Source organism: Pipistrellus hanaki (assembly GCF_964339955.1).
Source record: "Pipistrellus hanaki genome assembly, chromosome: 14".
NCBI lineage: Eukaryota > Metazoa > Chordata > Mammalia > Chiroptera > Vespertilionidae > Pipistrellus > Pipistrellus hanaki.
The window spans coordinates 37,899,311-37,917,190 of NC_140516.1; positions in this window are offsets into that span (position 1 = coordinate 37,899,311).

Consider the following 17,880-nt stretch of genomic DNA (forward strand, 5'->3'; position numbering starts at 1 on the left):
TATCTGCTATAAAACACATTTCCCATTGAGCTGTCATAACTCCACTCTCCCCTTCTATGTACCCTAAAATTCACATGCTTTGTCACATTTGGGGAAGTTAAGAAAACTCATGCACACAGACAATAGTGTGTGAAATGTCTTGGGTGGGGAAGGGGTGGAGGGGGTCAATGGGGGAAATAGGGAGCATCTGTAATACTTTCAACAATAAAGATATTAAAAAAAAAAGACTGGAACACAGCTTTCAGGAAGTCTTTCTTTATATTTTTATTGATTTCAGAGAGGGAGAGGGAGAGAGAGGGAGAGAGAGATAGAACATCAATTATGAGAGAGAATCATTGATTGGCTATCTCCTGCATGCTCCCTACTGGGAATCGAGCCTGAAAACCAGGCATGTGCCCTGTCACTCAATGTGGGTTCCTCTACTATTTCCTCATGACTAAATTCAGGTTATGGGCAAGTCTCAACCTCGGGAGAGAGAGGTGGGCATAAGAAAAGCAGTCAGACTCATAGCCTATAGGAGATGGTCTAATTAGAAGGTTTAGAATAAAAAAGAGACCTCAGAGAGCACTTGGAGGAGGTAACATTTAAGGGTTGTGCAGAGGAGCAGCAGCCAACAAAGGAGACGGAGGAATGTCTAGAGGCCATGGGTAGGAGGAAATCCAAAAGAAAAGGGAATGAGGTTTAAGGGAAGAATGTTTAAGAAGGAAGGAATCAATAGTGTCCCATGCTTCTAACTCAAACAATGGAGGTTACACAATTTAGTTTCAACACAGTGATGGACAAAAGCCAGGTGAATTAAGGAGAAAGTGGAAAAAGAAAATTGATTTAGCAAAAGTCAGAGCATTAATTAATTTATCAAATTAGGGAACTGCATTCTTAAAAACAACTGATGATCCAAAGAGGATAAAACAAAGGGCTTGGATATTTTTTAAAAGAGGGAGCAGAGTGGGAGTGCAGTCTAGCCCTTGAGGCAATAACCCCGAGGTCCAGGGTTAAGGAGGCGGTCTCTAGGGTGAATAGAAATGAGAGGAGATTCAGGTAGATAACTCTGATTATTTCATCATTTTGCCTGGCTTCCACACTAGTCCTCAGCGTCAAAGAAAGTCACGAGTTAGTTAACAATGGAACACCTTTCACAGATTTCCTTACGATCCTCATTCAAACAGCATCAAGATAAAGCGTTTTTGGGAAATTTTAGAGCATTTCTTTAAGCTTTCAACCTCTGCTCTACAAAGATGTTATCCAGTAAAGAGCACGTGCACACACACACACACACACACACACACACACAAATAAAATAAAAAATAAATAAGAACAACTAAACCTCTCTTAGCTGAGAACTAACCTTTTTGTTGTTGCTGTTCAGGAATTTGATTTGTTGCGTATCATCACTCTTCCCCTTATCACCCCTGCATTATAGGGATGCCCAGAGAACTAATAAAACCATTTATGTGAAATGCTTAAAATCAACGACAAAAATACAAGAAGACCCTTCCTTTCCTAAGGGTTAAGACGTTAAACGTTAACCTAAACTGACATTTACTACTGGAGGTTTATACATTCAGCCCACTTGCTACCTAGAAAAACGGAAAGATCAAGTACAGGTTCCATCCCTGATCTTGAAATTTCCAGAATTATGAGATCAGGACAAACTGGCCTGAGAAATGCCGTTTCACGCCGTTGCACAGAAAAGCAGATCCTCAGAGCAGCCCTGACTTCGAGGACCTTGGATTCTAATAGCACTCAGCGAGGAGGCTGCACGCTCCATCCACGTTGGCGGATGAGCTCAGTGCTCAGCCCGTTGAGTCCCGCAGGCTGCTATCTTCCTAACTGAAGGGGAAGGGAAGCCTCTCCTCTTCTCTGCATTCTCTATGTCCAATCATTCTCACAACCGTGTGGTCGCTCTTGTTCAAAATAGGTTAAAGTTAATTTGAATAGAAATCTGAGTGTAGAAAGTCAAATTTCTACCCAGAAAGCAATATTTCATGGCACATAAACTCCTATTAATAGGAGGGCTAGTTCAGGAAGTAGGTAGAAGTGGAAATAAAGAAGTAGGAATGCTGTCCTTTCAATGTATTTAGGCAAAATCAAATGTGAGTGTGTGTGTGTGTGTGTGTGTGAGTGTGTGTGTGTGTGTGAGTGTGTGTGTGTGTGTGTGTGTGAGTGTGTGTGTGTGTGTGTGAGTGTGTGTGTGTGTGTGTGAGTGTGTGTGTGTGTGTGTGTGTGTGTGTGAGTGTGTGTGTGTGTGTGTGTGTGTGTGTGTGTGTGTTACAAAGCTCTGTTCCCAGTGGACATTCCAGATAATGGGGACTAAGGCAAGCTCAGAAATACTCAGGATTGAAGCTCCAAAAAGATGTCTTTATTTCATTTCATCTTTGCCCATCTCTTCAACTCTAGTTAAGTATTCCATCTATCATTATAATTGAGGAGAGGGCCCAGAAGTCTATCCCTAACTTTCATTCATTCAACGAATACTGCTAAAGTCCCTTTCATTTTCCACCATTATGCCAATCACTGCAGATACAAATGTGAATTAGACCTGATCCTCAACTTCAAGGTTTAGTGGTGTTTCAAGAAAAGAGAAATTCAAAGAATTCTGGTGACAAAGCATTTCCTGGAATAAAAAAGCAATAAAGCACTGGGTCTACTTTGATAGATAAGTACCATCTTCTCATTTCGCCTTATTGAAACCACGACTCCAAGTCCAAATACACCTGTGTATGCATAACCTTAGATGTTTACGCTGCTAAATTTTAAACTGGTCCTTAAGTGGAGGGCTTTTGCAATTCATCTTTCTTGGGTTTGTTTCCGAGGTATTTCTTAATACTAAAGCACTCATCAGATGATTTAAGCAACCCCCCCACCCCCTATTTTGAGAGTCAAAGGGCATATCTGATAATAAGCCCATGCTGGTTTGGCTCAGTGGATAGAGCATCAGCCCCACAGACTGAAGGGTTATGGGTTCAATTCTGGTCAAGGGCACTTTTTTTGCAGGCTCGTCATGCAGGAGGCAACCAATCAAGGTGTCTCTCTCACATCTTTGTTTCTGTCTCTCTTCTCTCCCTCTCTCTTCCACTCTCTCAACAACAACAAAAAAACCAATGGAAAAATATATTCAGGTGAGGATTAATAAATACAGGGTCCCAGACATTTTTATTCTCTCTAGTTTTGATGGCTTTTTTTGGCCTTGTTTGAAGAGGTGTATTAAATATTATATAGAATTTGTGTTTAACAAACAGCGTTGCAAAGCTGAGTTGTGACATTTTCTATTTTGTTGGTTCATTTGACTAAAGAGTATTTTACAACTTAATATCTGGGTTCCTCACTTCAAACAATTGGTATTTGAAACTGAGGTACATAAAGTAAGGCAAAAGTTCACAATGGTTTACCATAACAGTTACTTAATATTTATCTTTTTACTTTTATTTTCTAATTATGAACTCAAAGTTTTGACCATAATAATTCTAACCTGTAATCTGGATACTTGATGAAAACTGAGTAGATTAACATAGAGCAATATGTAGCCCATGAGCTTGAAATCAAGTTATCTTATGTATAATAAATATTTCAATTTCATTCAACAAACATTTACTGAGAGCCTTTTAAGAGACTGGCATAGTTCTAGATGTGAATCACACAAATAAAATGTATTGCCCTAGGGAGCTTACATTCATTTAATCAAACATTCTAAATAACCAGTTTTGAGAATGGACTCCACTTTTATGGAAGAAGGGAGACAAGAGACAAGAATCCCAAATCTTTTGAAAGTTGCAGCACAGAGGAGCCCCAGGGCCATTGGGTTTTCAATCAAGGGGCACTGTAGTGGAGCTTGTTACTTTCTGGGCCTTAGTTTTCTTTCCTGTTAAATAATGGCATTGAATTTCGTAACCTCAAAAGTCTCTTCTGAATTGAACAGTCTATGAGTTATGATACGTAATATGCATTGACTTATTAATTAATTAAGACAAATTTACATAGAGTGGAATGCACAGGTCACTCTATTTTATATAGAGATTTAACTTTTAAAACTATAGAAATGTTCAGGAGTCATCTTAAACTCCTATACTTTTTGTAGCTACAATATAGTATAGAATTATATGTTATGTTCAGATTAATGATCCCAAGGCATTGCAGAATGCTGACTCAGTGAGAGAAGATCTAATTATGTTCATTAGAGTACTTATTAAAGCAAGAAAATGCACTGAGGTGATTTAGAGAGATTTCAAACACAAAGTGTCTTCTCATTAACCCACAGTTAATCAGAAACCCAATTAACCAGTGAGCTCTACTCTAAGATTTTACTGTTTTTAGGCTTATGTATTCTTCTTTACAACCAAGTCACAGATCCACATCCCAGCCATTTCACGTTTATACTACTAAAATCCATGCATTATCTATCCCTCAAACAATATAAAATGCTTCCATCAAAACCCTCACTTCAGAGACAGAAAAACAATTATTTAAGTAAGAAATAGATACAAGTAAAGTGATAAAAATTTTGAGTTTTATTTGAAAAATAAAGGGTCTAAAGCCCAGGAGAAGGTAGACATTTAAGGGAAAGGTACCCCAAAGAAAAGAGATTTAAAAGTGCAGCTATCCAAGACAGAGCAGACACTTGAGGAGAGGACCTTTGCACATTGAAAACTTCTTTTGTTTGTTTTTTAATCCTCACCTGAGGATATTTTTTTCATTCTTTTTTTTTTAAGAGAGAGAATGAAAGGGAGGGAAGGAGGACAAAGGGAGAAAGAGAAAATGGAAGGGAGGGAAGGAGGGATGAAGAAAGCAAGAGTGGGAGAGAGAGAAAGAGAGGGAGAGAGAGACTGAACCTACAACCTAGTATGTGCCCTTAACCAGGAATCAAACCCACCACCCTTCCATGCATGGGGCCCACATTCTAACCAGCTAGGGCCAGACTGAAGACTTTTAAAGGGGTAGGTGTTCAGGAGAAAAGGACATTTTAAGGAGATGACAGCTAAGCTTAGAAAACATTTAAAGAGTTATAAACTGAAGTTTGAGAACAGTTTTATTAAAGGGGCAGGGATAAAGGAGTCAGTTGTCAATGGTCTGGTTAGGAAAACCCTGAAAGGATCATCCTCAAAGGAAGAACATGCACTCCTGCCTACCCCATTATAAAAATTTTTAAAAATAGATGTAAGTGAAATAATACAATTCTGAATTTTGCTTTAAAATATTACAGATGTATTTTATTGAGTATATGGGCAATTAAAAGCAACTGGAAAAAAAAAGAAATTAAAACATCTATTTCCAAATAAGCTCTCATTTGGGCAAGTCTTAATCCTTTCTAGATTATATCCATAAGCATTAAAATATACTAAATAAGGGCCTGTGGAAAATGTGCCCCCCTGAGGAGACTGAGTGTCGGGAATGCTAGGCGATCCTCTTTTATCCAAGGTCCCTAAGAAGCTAAAGTAGAATTCTTTGAAATCTTTGTGGACACTTAAACTGGCTCAGCTCTACAGAATAATAAAAAAAATATTTAAAACTTTAAATTTTAGGTATTCAATTTTTGATTCTAGCATCCAGGAAGGATTTTAAGCTTGGCCTATTGTATTAAATCTGTAGACTCATTCACCAACCTGAACTCATTGCAAAATTACAAATTTCTTTCACATGATAGCCTTGTAGCATTTATTTTTGTCTTCAATCAGCAAGAAATTTTTAGTTCTTCCTACACTTACGACGAATATCTCTTCAGAAGTTATTATCCTCAATAATATTTCCATGTTTTGAAAAAAAAAAAAAACTAGAATTTTATTTCCTCTATTCCCATTGCCTTCAATTAGACTTTCTTTTCCATTTCCACTTTTGCAATCTCTTCCTTTCATTGGTCAGTTAAGTCAGTCTTTGAGAAACATTTTTTTAAAATCCCTTTCTGTTTTTCTCTCTCCTAGTTCTCCTTTTAAAACACCTTTCCTCGTTATTCAACCTGTCCACCTAACCATTTGTACTGAGCAACTAGTGCATGCCCAACCACATGGGAGGTGAGTCTACAAGGGAAGTAAGAGATCCAGGGATGGAGCCTGCAGTCAAAGGGCTTACTGCCCAGTGGGAGAGAGAGCAAACACAATTGAACAAACAAAACCATGACATTAAACCATGTGATCTTGGCAACAAGTATAACCCCATTTCAGGGGAAAACCAAGTAGCTTGCAGAGAAACAAAACCATACCATCATCTGCCAGGAAATTGAATGCAAATCTGCAGAGTTGTACATCCTTCTAGGTGGTCCCTAGAAGGCCTATTTTGAAGTCTGCATGCAACTACTGGAAAACAAGAAGAGAATACAACCAAGCAGACTAGTGGATTTATGTGAATTTTAAGATATTCTCTTTATAACTGTGCTAATTTAGCTGGATCCCTAAATATGATTAGACCATTGAAAAAATGTCCAGATACAAATAACAAAAAGGGTGTGTGTGTGTGTGTGTGTGTGTGTGTGTGAGAGAGAGAGAGAGAGAGAGAGAGAGAGAGAGAGAGAGAGAGAGAGAGAGAAACAGTGACGCTTAGCCAGGTGGGACTCAATCAAAAGATACATGGTTATACTTGGCAGGGGAGACATACCATGATCAGGAAGGTGATTTTCCCAGGGTGAAGCGTACACATTGCCCTAGAGGTATGCTGACTCCTGCAATTTCCTCAAATGTGGGAAAATCAACTGCATAATTTTGGTGGTGGTGACTGTATTCATGTTCTCCCCTAATTAAAAAAAAAGTATGCATAATCAGAACAACACTATAGTGACCCAACCTGCTCCACCAACATAAGCCTCTGTGCCATTGGGTAGAAATATCACCAGACAAGAGGCCGGATCTATTAATTAATGCCTGACTCATGTGTACCATATGAATAAAATAAAACTTTTCAAGACATAAGTGAAGCAGATACTACCCCACATAAACATGTCTTTATAAAATCACACTTTGACTTGGGGGACCACCTATATATTCTTTACCCTGATCCAGACTGTCTCAGAGATTGACTTAACTTCCACAGAAGGCTTGTGCCTGCTATGCACTTGGCCTCTTTCCCCGTTTATTCTAGTTTTACAACATGTTGGTTTTTGATTTCTGATCTGGCAAGGATGTTCCACCCCATGCCTTCTCCCAGGAGATGTTTACTGAGATCATACAGGTAGAAAAGAAAAAAGAAAAAAAAAAAGTCCTTGTTTTAAAAATGCAGGGAAATGGTGCCCTCTGCAGGACAAAGTGGAAACTGCAGCGCCCGTGATGTATTGGGACAGTGTCCTGTACTTTTTCTAGCACTATATTGTTTCTCTCCACAATGTGGCGCAGCTGTTCTAAGTGTCGTTTACTAGAACAGCCAGTTGAGCATGAAAAAGGCAACGTGACAGCAAGCAGAGATATGCAGGGTAGGGGCACAAAAGAATTAGGAGCAAGGAGAGGTTAAAGAAGAAAGCAGGCTCTTTTGGCCAGATTGGGCTTCCTTACCAACCCAAACCAGACCCATTGCAATTAGGAAAGTTATCCCACCCCAAGCGTTTCATTTGGGATCATTTAATTCAATAGTTCCCAAACCTGGTTACCTACAAAATCACCAAGGAAACTGTTTTAAAGATACAGATGTATATAGAGTCTATCCCAAGAAACTAATTCAAAAATTTGAAAGGGGCCTAATCATTTGTCTTTTTTCAAAACCTCTCCTGTGCCTGGCCGGTGCTCAGTGGTTGTGTGTCAACTCTCACCCCTGGATTCTGGGCTGGGACACATGAGCATATGCCTGGGTTGCAGACTCAATCCCCAGTTAGGAGGAGTGCAGCGAACAGCCAAATCAACGATTCTCTCTCATCATTGGTGTTTCTATCTCTGCCTTCCTCTCGCTGAAATCAATTTTAAAAAAAACAAAAAACTCTTTTTTGTTTGTTTGTTTTTATATATTTTATTGATTTTTTACAGAAAGGAAGAGAGAGGAATAGAGACTTAGAAACATTGACGAGAGAGAATCATCGATCAGCTGCCTCTTGCACACCTCCCACTGGGGACGTGCCTGCAACCAAGGTACATGCCCCTGACTGGAATGGAACCTGGGACCCTTCATTCCGCAGACTGACGCTCTATCCACTGAGCCAAACCAGTTTCAGCAAAACTCTTTTGTTTTGAAAGCTCTCCCGAAGACCACTGGTGAATCTTTTATAGATTATTGGAAGGGGAAAAATGTTTTAAAGGGACTGAGTCCTAGCAGGATTCAGCAAACTCAGTCTCCATTTCTCAATTCAATAACAACAAATGTAGTGAGAATTTATTCTTTGTCAGGGAGTTCTCTAGGAAATAAAAGCACAATTTATTGAGTAAGTTCCATCTAAGGAACTTACTAATCACACCTATGTTCAGTATTTTCTCCCATTCATTTGGGCAAAGAACTTATGACTCCATAAATTCATAATTCCCTAGTCCAGACCTCACTGTCTCCCTTCTATGTACTTATCAACAACCCAGTTAGGGAAAATATATATATATTAGAAGCCCATTTCACGAATTCATGCATGGGTGGGGTCCGGCCAGCCTGGCCAAGGGGAGGGGACATGGGCAGTTGGCTGGCCTGCCTGCTGGTCGAACTCCTAGTCGAGGGAACAATTTGCATATTAGCCTTTTATTATATAGGATATACACCAAGTGGCCAGATTATCAGATTATTATGCGTTCAGAGATCATAATAATCTGGCCTCTCAGTATGTGTGTGTGTGTGTGTGTGTGTGTGTGTATATATATATATATATATATATATATATATATATATATATATATATATAGGAAAGATATATACCTCTTTTTAAAAATATGTTTTTATAGATTTCAGAGAGAGGAAGGTACAGAGAAATAGAGATAGAAACATCAATGATTAGAGAGAATCATTTATTGGCTACCTCCTTCACACTCTTTACTGGGGATTGAACCCACAATCAGAAATTGAACCATGACATCCTGGTTCATGGGTCAATGCTCAGTCACAGAGCCACACCAGTCTGGCAGGTGTATACCTCTTAACAGTAAATACTGCTGAAGAATGGAACTGGGAAGAAGAAAATATTCTCATTTTATATATCTCTAATTTTTTTTTAACAACTAGAGTGGATAATTTTTGTACTTTCCCCCCAAAAAATAACATACAGATATCAGATAGCTGGCAGTGATGATAGTATAGTTATTTAACCTCTTTGAATCCCCACATAAAAACCAAGAGAGCAGCAAATAGCAAAACCAACATCTGTGGACCACATTTTGCAAAAACCAGGTGACGGAAGGTACCTCGGCGAACCCTATACACAAGGTGAGACCAAATCACCAATAGCCACATCTGTATAATGTCAGCATCTGTGTGGGAGAAAGCAGAGGAAGCCACAGGATATCAGACAGACCCCCAAACTGGAAAACCCCCAAATAGCCAATAGGAAAGTGAGGTGAGTCAATTTAAGTACAAGAGATTAAACTGGAGGAGTTTGGCTTAATCCTATTAGTGGATGAATGCACAGGCCCATGCTAAAATCTGAAGTGGCTAGGGCAATGTAGCTCCTATAAACTTTTTTTTGTTTTGTTTTTTTGGTGGTTTTTTTTTTTCTTCTTTTTTCTATAAACTCTTGAAACTGACCAACCAGGGATCCACTCCAGAGCATGACCAAATACCCATGAGAAACTTCTGGGTGTAGAATCATAACTATGCAGGATTAGGACAACAGAGACAAGGAAAAAGAAAGTCTGGATTAAGTGGGGGAAAGAAACAATGGCAGGAAGTTGCAAAAAGCAAGCCACCATCTTTTAAAACACCACACTCATGTATCCTAAAACTTTAGGAAATTCAATAGCACATCACAATAAACAATAGGAAAGAATCCAGGTTAAGTCCAATAAATACAACTGATAACACCTTATGAGAAATAGAAGGTGGGTAAAAAAGAAAATGTAAAAACCCCAAAGAAATCAAACAGATTAAACAAAAACTGTCAAATATTAAACTTAAAAGAAGAACACCCAGATTATGGATAATGAGATGTCTATACTCTCCTTGTTGGGAGAGATCCCAACTATGTTGGGAACATACATTTTAAAATAGTTTTTAACTTTTTAGTTTAATTAAAATCGAAAAAGATAAAAAGGTCATTCAATTCTATTGTAGTTGTTTCACTAATCTCCCTTTCCTAGGGAAGGCATCCTGGCTCGGTACAAAAAGGAACACTCTGCTAAAAAGTCATGTGGACCAGCATATTTTGGGTCGTCGAGATCCCCTTATCTTGGTCTGATCCAGATTTTTATGGATCCTAAAGCTTACAGAATTTGGGAAGCCCTCATTAAAAAAAAAAAAAATAAAAAATAAAAAAAAATAAAAAAATCCATTTCTACTCATGTCTTCTAATACCAGGATGGGCTATCTTCTAGTATTTTTAATGTTGATGATTTGTTTTAAAAGACTATTGTTTTAGCCAAAACCGGTTTGGCTCAGTGGATAGAGCGTCAGCCTGCAGACTCAAGGGTCCCAGGTTCGATTCCGGTCAAGGGCATGTACCTTGGTGGCGGGCACATCCCCAGTAGGGGGTGTGCGGGAGGCAGCTGATCAATGTTTCTTTCTCATTGATGTTTCTAACTATCCCTCTCCCTTCCTGTCTGTAAAAAATCAATAAAATATATTTTTTAAAAGACTATTGTTTAAAAACAGATTTACAACAAAATTACAAGAAAGGTACAGAGATTTCCCACACACAGTATGTCTCAACACATGCATAGCCTCTTCCATGATCAACATTCCCCACCTCAGGGGTGCATTTGTTACAACTGATGAACTTACATTGGCACATGGTAATCACCCCAAATCCATAGTTCACATTAGGGTTCACTCTTGGGGTTGAACATTCTATGCGTTTAGACACATGTATAATGACATTATTCATCATTACAGAACCATCTAGAGTAGTGTCCATGTCCTAAAAATCCTGTGTTCTACCTATTCACCCAGCCCATGGAGACCACTGATCTTAGTCTCCACAGTTTTTTTGCCTTTTGAAGAGTGTCCTATAGTTTGAATCATATCCCATTTTCAGTATGGAATATGCATTTAAGTTTCCTTCGTGTCCTTTAATGACTTGATAACTCATGTCTTTTTATAGCTGAATAATATTCCACTGTCTGCAGGCTCTGAAGTTTATCTATTCACCTCTTGAAGGACATCTTGGTTGCTTCCAAATGTTGGCAATGATGCAGAAAGCTGCTATCAACATTCAGGTGCAGGTTTTGTATGAATACGAGTTTTTAATGCCTTTGGTTAAATGTTAAGAAGCAGGATTGCTGGGCTGTGTGGTAAGGGTATGTTTAGTTTTGTGAGGAACTGCCACACTGTCTTCCAAAGAGGCTGTACCATTTTGCAGCTCCGCCAGCACCAGCATTTGGTGTTGTCAGTGTCCCAGATAGCTGGTAGAAATGTAAAAATGCTAAAACCACTTTGGAAAAGTTTGGCAGTTTCTTAAAATATTAAGAATACATCTTCCACATGAACTGCCATCCCATCCCTAAGTATTTACCTAAAATAAATGAAAATGCATGCCTTATACCTAATGTTCATAGCAGCTTTCTTTGTAATAGCTAAAACCTGGGAATAATACATCTGACCATCAACAGGTGAATGTGTAAACAAAATGTGGTATATTCATACAATGGAATATTGCTCAGCAATAAAAAGAGTTGGGCTGCAGCTGGCGTGGATCAGTGGTTGTGCTTCAACCTATGAACCAGGAGGTCATGCTTCAATTCCTGTTGAGGGCACATACCCGGGTTGCAGGCTCGATTCCCTGTGTAGGAGGCAGCTGATCAATGATTCTCTATCATCTCTATCTCTCCCTCTTTCTTCCTCTCTGAAATAAATAAATATGCTTTAAAAAAAAAAAGAGTTGGGCTGTTGATAAATGAGCAACATGGAAGAATCTCAAAAACATTAACACATTAAGTGCCCAACCTGTTTTGTCTTCAGGATAGAAAGTATAGTGTTAGTCACTGGTTATTACTGGGTGCTTAACGTGGTAAGCTGAGTGAAATAACGCACACAAAAAGAGTACACACTGTACAATCCATTTACACAACATTCTAGAAAATGCAAACTACAGTGATAGAAAGCAAATCAGTAGCTGTTTGGAAAAATAGGATGGGAAACTGAAGAGGAGCAGAAGTTGATAACACTGTGACGTATAATTCAAATTTGCTAAGAGAGTAGAACTTAACTGTTCTCATTACCCCAAAAGGTAAATATGTGGGGTGATGGATGTGTTAATTAACTAGATGGGAGAAAGACTTTCACAAGCATACATATTATCAAATCAACAGAATTTATATGTAAAATACCTTACAATTATATCTGTCAACTGTAATTCAAATAAGGTGAGGAAGAAAAAAAAAAAAGACTAGGGAATGAGTGATGAGGACCAGATAGCCACAATGGTGGGAAGCACACCAATAAAACACTTTCAAGGGATCCATCCAGGATGGTGCTCAGAAAACCCAGGTGGCAACACAATAAAGACAATGGTCTGACAAGCAGCCATTTTTAAAGCGGGGTGAGGCGTGATTTAGTCATTCCTCCCCTCGCACAGTAGCGAAGGTCTGAGCAGTTGGGTAGAGACACTTTGTGTAGTACTTGGTGCTCATTTTTTTAAAAACATAAACCATATATCTTCAAGAGTCCAGAGGAAAATGAGATCCCCGAGTTTGCTGGAGGGCCCGCCTGTGGACAGGCTCGTGTGGTTTCCAGACATCATGTTTCACTCTTGTAGGAGTTGGGCTGAGTGGCTGCCATTTGTCTCCCTGACTTGTCCTACAATTCACCAAACTAAGGCATTCTTCTTTCTTTCCATCCTGTCCGTTAGCAGATTGCTGTTGCTGACACAGAATACCTTGCCTTTATTACTTTCCTTTATTCTATTTCCTCTTTTTTTAAAACTATGGTTAAAAAACACACACATAACATAAAATTTACCATCTCAATCATTTTTTAAGTGTATGATTCAGATGTGTTAAATATAATTCACCTTGTTGTAAAATAAATCTATTAATCTATCCTACTTCCTCTTGCCCCAAATTATCTCATTTTCTGTACTCCATATCCCTTTAACAGCATCCTCGCTTCCAGATTCAAAATCTCAGAAATAACCTTTGACCACTTCTTCGACTCCACTTACTAATTGCAATCAGTTCCACTTGTAAATTCTGTTAATTGAGTCTGCTCCCAAATTGTTTCTCATCTCATCAGCCCCTTCTATTCCACTCCCTTTTCTCTACCCTACTCTAAATCCATATTATTTCTCGCCTGGTAATGTTGAATTTTATAAGTGGTTTTCTTATCTCCAGAATCTCTCCCCTTTGATTCATTCCTTACCAAATTAATATTTTTTGGTGAAAGTGTTTGATCATTTTATTCCTTGGTTCAAAAAAGACCTTCAATGATTCCACCTACAAAATAAATCAAATGGCTTGATGTGAAAGCATCCAGTATAAAAATGTAGGCTCTAGAATCATATAACTTTTTTCAACATCTGATGTGTGGGATTTGATCACTGAAATAAAAGGATCAAAAGTGTTAAAATCTGCCAGGACTGGTTTGGCTCAGTAGATAGAGCGTTGGCCTGCGGACTGAAAGGTCCCGGGTTCGATTCCGGTTGAGGGCATGTACCTTGGTTGCGGGCACATCCCTAGTAGGGGGTGTACAAGAGGCAGCTGATCGATGATTCTCTCTCATCGATGTTTCTAACTCTCTATCCCTCTCTCTTACTCTCTGTGAAAAATTAATAAAATATATTTTTTAAAAAAATGTTAAAATCTGCCCAGCCAGTGTTGCTTAGTGGTTGAGTGTTGACCTATGGATCAATTCCTTGATCAGGGTACATGCCTGGGTTGTGGGCTCAATCCCTAGTGTGGGGCATACAAGAGGTAGCAGATCAATGACTTTTCCTCATCATTGATGTTTTAAAATATTTTAAAAAGTGTTAAAATCTGAGATTATACAACATCTGAATAAGAGTACAAGATTTGTTGGAGTTACCTGTTTAAAGCTATATATACCATGTGTTATCGGTTCTATTGTGACCCCAAAAAGATATATTAAAATCCTAACCCCCTGTACCTTAAAATGCGACCTTTTTTGGAAATAGGGTTACTGCAAATGTAACTAGTTAAGATGAAGACATACTGGAGTAGGGTGGGCTCTTAACCCAATGTGATTGGCGTCGTTAAAAGAAGAGAAGACACACACACACAGAGGGAGTGCACCACGGAGCACAGAAGCAGAGACAGGAGTGATGTGTCTACAAGTTAAGGAACGCCAGGGATTTCTGACATCCCCAGAAACAAACAAAAAGGCTTGGAACAGATTCTCCCTATGAACCCTCAACAAAGAACCAATCCAGCTGACACCTTCATTTTGGACTTCTGTTTCCTGAACTGTGAGAGGATACATTTCTGTTGTAAGCCTCCCAGTTTATGGTACTTTGTTATAGCAGCCTCAAGAAATGAGTACACATTAGTTTTCTATATCAATTTTTCTTTCTCAGCCTTGGCACATTTCTTCCACTCTTAAGCATCCTTGGAAAACCAATGGAAATGAAAGAGTAAAGTAAAATGGAGAGGGTTAAACCAAACCCCTGGGATACGATTTACTTCCTGTCTAGACTTTCTCTACAAAGAGAGAGAATTCTGAGTAGAGGTCGTTTACCGTGAAAGAGGATCATAGCCACAAGACGTTCATCAACATTAAACAGCCACGTATCATTTTTTTAAAGTGATGTAGTCCTTTGTGGTTGTACAAAGACTTTTGCCCCTTCCACCCACTTTATAGAACTTCTAGGTTCTCCAAATCATTTATTTTAGAAAGCATTGTGCTATCCCATGCTATATCTGTTTTTGTTTGTTTGTTTGTTTGTTTGTTTGGGGGGGAGGAATATTCAGTATACACTAAGAAGCTTAACTTGTCAGAGATAGTGTTTTCTCTCTCATCCCTCTCATCCAAATTCCTAGGGCTCAATAGGATGGAATGCTGCTCTTTGGGTCAAAATCTGCTGGAGGGTTCCCATTGGAGGTAAGAGAGTCCATAAAAGTCCAAGTGTTCTGCTAATGCTATTATTTATACCAATTTAATAAAGATCCTTGTATATACATTCTAATAAACATCTGATTAATTCCTTAGGATAAATTCCTAAAGGTGGAGTTATTGGGTCAAAATATATTATTAATATGATTAAAGTTTTAAATTCATGTTATCAAATTGCTCCCCAAAGGTTGAGTTATTTTGCATTCCTACCAGCATATATAAAATGACCATTTGACAAAACAACACATTTATTAATATTGGATCTCATTATTTTACACCTTTGCCCATTTAATGAATAAAGGTGGTATCTTATTATTTAAACCTGCCCTTTTTCTTTTTTAAAAAAAAATATATTTTATTGATTTTTTATAGAGAGGAAGGAAGAGAAAGAGAGAGAAACATGGATGAGAGAGAAACATTGATCAGCTGCCTCCTGCATACTCCCTACTGGGGATGTGCCTGCAACCAAGGTACATGCCCTTGACCAGAATCGAACCTGGGACCCTTGAGTCTGCAAGCCGACACTCTATCCACTGAGCCAAACCAGTTAGGGCCTGCCCTTTTTCTTATAATCAGTAAAGCTGAATATTAAATTTTTTTTTTTTTTTTTTAGAGAGATGAAGGAAGAGGAAGAAAGAGATAGAAACATCACGAAACATCATCTTAGGGGAACCAAGATGGTGGCATAGGTAAATGACTGTACTCGCTGCCTCCCACAACTACATCAAAATTACAACTAAAATACAGAACCACCAACATCCAGAACCTCTGGAAAGCTGGCTGAATGGAAGTCCTATAACTAGAGAAGTAAAGAAGAAAGCACACTGATACTTGTAGGAGGTGTGGAGAGCAGAAGGGACTTTTGTTCCTTTAGGTATATGGCCTTTCTGCTTTCATAGTGCTTCTGGCATTTCTCTCTTTTAGCATTTTTGAGCATTTACTAGTTTGTGTCTTCCAAAAGACGATAAATGTGGTGACAGCCTCCTCTATCCCCGTAATTCAAGGTCCTACACAGGGTCTGACACATCAGAGGCCATTACGTTTTTGCCAGTTAAATACACAGACAAATGAACATTTCCTTGTTTTCTCAGAAAAAAGTTAATATACCACCATCAAAGTTTTAAATAAGGAATAAAGAAAATAGCAGAGGAGATAAATAATAATTCAAAGAGTAGTATTACTTAGAGTATTCAGTACTTGCTTTTCTGCCCTGAGCCTTAATTTCCACATTTTTAGGTCTCACATAATAATACCAAGTGAACACCTTCAGAAGATAAACTAGAGTAGAAAGAAACTTGCTTATAAATGTTTCAATATATCAGTTGTTGGTACAAAACTCCATGAGACCTAAGAACATCTTCTTTTTAAATATAGAAATATTAAAAGTTAATAAATAATGTAATGTAATTCATTTTTAGAGGAATAATGCAAAGTCATTCCTTTTTACATGGAACCCTTGATTTGAGGAAACCGAGAGGCAACTGCAGAGGTAGATTTTAGAAAAGATGGAAGCTTAAGAACATTAGATAAACTTCAAAGTTATACACCTTAAGTATATACAATTTTTAGTTGTCAATTATACCTCAGTAAAGTCGGGGTGGGGGGAGGAGGGAGAAGGACCTAAAGTTTTTGTGTGGGAGTCAAAACTGCCCAAGCTCACCTTGCAATAAAGAATCCAGAATAGTCCTGTCAGAGTGGCTCAGTGGTTGAGCTTCAACCTATGCACCAGAAGATCACAGTGCAATTCCCGGTCAGAGCCTGGGCTGCAGGCTCAATCCCCAGTGTGGGGCATGCGGGAGGCAGCCAACCAGTGATTCTCTCTCATCATTGATATTTCTGTCTTTCTCTCCCTTCCTCTCTGAAATCAATAAAAATATATTTAAAACAAAACAACAACAAAAAGAATCCAAAATAAAGTTTGGTCTAGAAGATTCCAAGTCGGTAACAAAGTTACCTGGTCAAATATTTAAGTACATACCCCTAAATCATCTGCCCTAAATAATCTAGATAATTAATTAATATAATCATTCTTTATTTTCCAGTTCAGTTTGTGAAGCAAGAAAAATAAGGATAAAGTGGGAAATACAGAGACAGACCATTGTCTCTGGGGAGCCCAGAGGAAAGGCAATGTGGATGCTAAGGTAGGAAATGTCGCTGAGAGGAAGTCAGCTGGGGGCCCTCTGAGGACCCTGCCCTGGGGCTGAGGTGACCCATCCTCTCTACTGAGACAGAAGGGACAGCAACTCAGAGATGTGTGAGCTTGGACCCCCACTGGCTTCACCACCTGCGTTTAAGAGGACAGGACTATGGCTGTCTATTGAAATCTCATCCCTTCTTTGAATTTCAAATTCTGTCTTCTTCAGAAAACCTTCAGCCTATATGCTTTACAGTCAATTTGCAGTAATGTAATACCTTATTAAATTGCATCCGTACATTATCACCTCACTAGCTTATATACGTCTTCAGGCCAGAAATCATGTTTTAGGCTTTTAAAAAATGCCCAGGGTAGGGTTGAGGATGTAATAGGTGTTCAACAAGTAAGTGTCTGATGGTAAAGTTGAAAGGAAGAAACCAAGTGGGTAACCAAGTTACCTGGTCAAATATTTAGGTGAATAGTCCTAGATGGTTGGGTCCCATTCCCATATCCTCAAATCAGAAGGCTAAGGTGCACTGGTACCTTTTCCTCTGAAGAGGGCTATCCTAAATGCAAATGACGTCTCAAAGCCCTACAAAGGACAACCGGGAAAGCACAGTCCCTAGTAAATCCCCTTGGGGACCAGGCTC